Source organism: Parasteatoda tepidariorum, chromosome 8 (assembly GCF_043381705.1).
Source record: "Parasteatoda tepidariorum isolate YZ-2023 chromosome 8, CAS_Ptep_4.0, whole genome shotgun sequence".
Classification (NCBI taxonomy): Eukaryota; Metazoa; Arthropoda; class Arachnida; order Araneae; family Theridiidae; genus Parasteatoda; species Parasteatoda tepidariorum.
Window position 1 is genome coordinate 21,978,283 of NC_092211.1, and position 5,250 is coordinate 21,983,532.

Below are 5,250 nucleotides of genomic sequence, written 5' to 3' on the forward strand. Positions count from 1 at the left end.
CAGTTATAAAATAAGAACGGTAAAAAATTGAAAGTAGTGGAGGAACAATAGTATCTAAAGTCTGGGTTTCTTGAAGGTATGGTAGGGCGGGAAACAGTTCTTGCTCAGTGCTACGTTGCAAGAAGTGCACACTATTTTTGAGCGTGCCTCTTTATTCATTTTTGCACACCATACACATCTTCTGCGCGTCTATTCACTCAATTGAGGGGAATGGTTTCCAACATTGAAAAGTCTCGCTGTTGATGATGATGATGATATAGTTTTGGAGGAAGAGGGTCTTTGCTTATTGACTTCCTTCTCGCATTTTCAAGTGTTCTTTCGTTCGTACGTTGGGCAATGTAAATGAATAAGCTTTTCGGAAGGATCTTAACGAAAAAATCTACTTCGATGGCTTCGTTGCCAATAGCGAGTTTTGTTTGACCCTTGATGTAAGTAACTAGTGGCATTCGTGGTGCAAAGTTAGTTGAGACCATGAAAATGATGGTGGATTCTGGTTCCGGAGCTCAACTTTATCATCAACCAAATCATTGTTATTGGGTGAAACGACTTCATTGTCGGTCTCCTCTTCGGTGCTTTCCGCGAATGTGGACTCAGTGTTTTCAATTTCAGAACACTCGATAATATAAGGGAGCTGTCTCAACTTGTTATCAGGGTAAATTCTCTTTCGATCCTTCAACAAAGGAAGGAGCCTTCAAATAAGCCTTCGAATTATTTAGAAATAGTTGTGGTTAAAAACCTAATAAATTGAATTCATTAAAACAAAAATTAGAATTAATTAACTACCACTCGAAAATAGTTATTCGCTCTCCGGAGAAAGTTGTCGCTTGCTTGATTAGATCGGGAAGGATTGACATGAGAAATTTATGGACTCAAAACGATGAGACGGCCTTAAAATTGTTTGGAGACCAAACTGGGCGTTATTTTCTGTCCTAGATATTTTTTTAGTAACTGGGACATATGTTGTCCCAGCCGTAATAATGAAAATTTACCTGACTGGGACAGCACATGTCCCGTCCGCTGCGAAAGGGTTAAATTCTGCTTCACAATTCCAATTTTCTACAAACAGTATTAACTTTATCACTCGTATCCAACATATGTGTATTTACTCCTTGGAGTAGAAGATTCAAGTTATTTAATTTTTTTAATGTGTCTGCCAAGTAGATCAATTTCATCACAAATAAATCATCGCAAAAATTCTCGGCTTCGATCTGTTTTCTTCTTCTAGGAAAATGGCGATTTCTTTCCTTAATTCATAAACACGTTGCAGAAATTTCCCACGTGATTACCGTCTTGCCTCGTAATAAAATTGTAACGCTGAATGTACTGAACCCATGTCTTTACAAAATGCGGAAAAAATTCCCGATTTCATTTTAATATAATTCATTCATTTCAATATAATTAATATAGTTTCATTTTAATATAATTTACTACGGTTACAACCGTAGTTAACACAATATTCAGAGCAGGACTCATTTCTTTCGAAGCCGAAGCTTCTCTGTGGTTCCTGCAATGCGTCCAGACGCACTGAGGCGATTTTTGCTTAACAAGTGCTTGTATACTTTGGAATCTTCGTGACATTGAACGAACACCATCGGTGCATATTCCAACGCAATTTTTCCATCCTATGTTTGCCTCGTATATAAAATTATTTAAAATAACAAGTAATGCGAGTGCTGTTGTTTTGAGTTCGATTGGTCTGCAGAAAAGTAGTTGTTCTATTACTGACATATTATCCCGAAATCGAACATAGGCAATTAAATGAGCATCTTTATTACTATCGGTTGCTTCATCGAGCTGTATTGAAAATAATTTATCAAGCAACTTAGAGAAAAGTTGACATTGCACATTTTCAGCTATATCACCAATTCGACGAGCAATAGTATCATATGAAAGAGTTGTGGACTGCAATTGTTTTGAAAAATTATCTCCTAACATAGTTTCTACTATCTCAATTGCTGCTGGCAAAATAAGTTCTTCATCAATAGTGTGAGGTTTTTTTACAGCTGGCTATTTTATATGAAACTTTGTAAGATGCAAATAAAGTTTTTTTTATTCACAGACCAAATTTCAGCAAAAAAAAGATTTTTGCTTTTTATATGATTTTAATTTTAATTCGAATAATTCTCTCGGTTTGTTGACGTACTCACTATGACGCTTTTCCAAATATCGTTTTGGTCTTATTGGTTTCATGCTGTCGGCGGCCAACATTTTTGAGCGAATGATACACAGGGGCCTTGTTTCTCCATTTACTCCAGTACTGATAAACCCAAAATTTAAGTACTCCTGAGAATATTTTCTTGATTTTATTTTTGGAGCCTTGCTTGTCTGTGTACTTGTTGATGCTTGACTAGTGTCTAATGCTCGTTTACTTCCGCTTAAAAATTTATCCATGAGTCTGCATTAATCTGCTGCCGTGAATATTTAATACGGTGAATGTGATTTCTTCCCAACGTTGGCACGCTTTTACTTTTGTTTTTGCAGTTAGTTAAAAATCATTTAAAAACAGAATCCAAAATACTCAATATACATTATTGTTGTACATATTGTAATCGCCAGGGGCACGATGAAAATTATAAGTGAAAACTGGGCCGCGAATACTGAAAGGTTGAGAAACGCTGATCTAAGGCATTATATCTAATAATGTTTTTGGAAACTTTTTGGAGATTTTGCTTTTTAGAAAAATTATTCGTCTCATTTTACATCTACTTTTGTAAAATATATTTATTACACCTATGGCATTTAATACATAGGTAAATCAAATTGTAAATTAAAGCAAACTTTCACATTTAACAATATTTTGGAGAATGTTTTGGAGAAAAGTCTTTTTTCAATATATTTTATAATAATGTGAGTATTTTTACCCCTAGAAAATACGAGTTTATTTTAAAACTATACCTTAATGATTCGTAGAAATTTTCGGAACAAACTTTCATTTCATTAACCTAAATTACTTTTCTTAATTGCATTTTATTACATTGGATTTCTTTTTTAATTTTTGTAGAGTTTATTTATATTGGGAAACATCTAAAGATATTCCCTCTAAACGTCCTTCCATTTTTACTAAAATATAATTCTGAAGCATTTTATATTTGAAGTACCCAGACTATTTAGTTTGAGATGAAGTTATGATAATCTAATTAACAGTTTGACATTCCAAGGTACATTATAGCTTCCATTTTCAAATTGTTTTTCTTATTTTTTGTTTAATAATATGTATGCAATATTTTTAAATATGTTATCCCTCTTTACTGGAGAGTAAATCACATCCCTGTATACGCTAATATAATATACTAATAACTAACTAATAAATAATCAAACTGTAACTTTATTTTATTTTACAGCTATAAAAAAGTAATTTAATTTTGACATTCGTTTGTTTCAAAAAAAAATAACGATTTTACTTGTAAATTTATTGCAATCCAATATAATAAACGATGGTATATTATTCTCATTATTTCAAAACAGTACAGAAGAAAAAGAAAAACTTAAAATTTAAAAAAATAGTATTTTGTAGTACACTAATGTGACTAAAAAAATTTAATGTGACTTTTTCATAAGCATTTACCCATTCTGCAATACTCATGAATTCCTAAACTTCAACAAATAATAATCATAGTTTGTATATAATATATGACTAAAATCAAAAAAAAAAAAATCTGAATTAAAAATATAAAAATTTCGCATTCAAAATTAATAATAACAATAATAATTAATTCAAATTAATAGTAACGATAACAATAATAATTCAAAATTAATAATAAAGTTAATAATAAAGTTAATAATAACAATAAATTCGGGTTCTTCAATAACAATAAAATATAAGACTCACATACATTGTAAATATTAATATTTACACTTCAGTTACAAAATATAAGTTAGTCATATATAGCAAAATAATTAAATATTTTTAGAAAATCGAAGATAGTGCATTGGGAATTTAATTCAAGTGTGATATAATTTTAAATTCTTCATTTTAGTTATTTAATTATATCTTTTTATTTAAATATGAAAGTCTAAAAGTTTGATATATTTTTGAGCTTGACAACCATGTAAGGAAACTAAGTAAATTCTTAAATGGAATAACAGTTGGGCTAAAGCCAAACGCTATAACTTTAAACCGTAATTAAAATTTAAACAATTAAGATCCGTATTGCAAAAGAACATACCTTCTGCTCTCTAAAAAGGACTATTTTTTTTTAATTTCAATTTTAGGACACGTATGAATTGTAACTAATAAAATCATATGAATTTTTAGGACACTTTAATAAAACTTAGTTTTTTTTAAAAATGTTTCAAAAATAGAGTCATTTTTAAGTCAATGTATGATAATAAAAAACGAGTAGTTATACTTTAGTTTTACTGTTTTTTAGTTTTGTTTTTGCATGAGTTGCTTATTTGCTATATAAAACAATTTAATTACTATTCCATTGGCAGTCAACCTATAATACCATTAATAGGTATTCGACCAGAAACTAACATGCCTATGCCAGCAATGTTCTATATTACCCTTATTATATAAATGTTCTATGTTTGACTCAATGCAATATTTTTGTTTTCTTTGCAGGTTAAAGCTGCAAAATTAATCATGTAATTTATTTTAATTTACATTATTTAATTTATATCATTAAAAAAATTGATTTTCATGATTTTCTTGAGAACTATACAGCAAGTAGTACTATACAGAAACTGTAGACAAGTCTAAGAGATTTAGTTAATCAATATTTAAAGCTAACATATTAACTTAAATTCACCCAGAAATAGTTTGCTATAAATTACTAAAGTTTTGGGATCTGTTTCAAATTATTAAATACGCTACATATTACAGTGTTGTGCTCACAATTTTGCATGCTTTAGATTGTTTGAAAAGCTCATTTCGACCGAAAAGTTATTCCTACTACATGTATATATATATATATATATATATACACTGGTTATCATAAATTAAGGAAAATTCACAAAAATCGCGATAACTCAAGAAATTACACATGGAATTTTATGAAACTTACCCACAATATACAACACATAGTAAGGTATTAAACAACATAAAAAGAAATTATCAGACATTAATAGTAGTATAGAAATTAGCACATGTATAAAATAAACAAATTGGAAGTATCGGTTTGCAATAGAAAAAGTACCTTTAATATGGAATATGATTGCCTCTAGAAGCAATACAGCACAAACAGCGATGTGTGATGCTTTCAATTATGCGGTCTATCAGTTCAATAGGAAGTGAGAGCCATTGCTCTT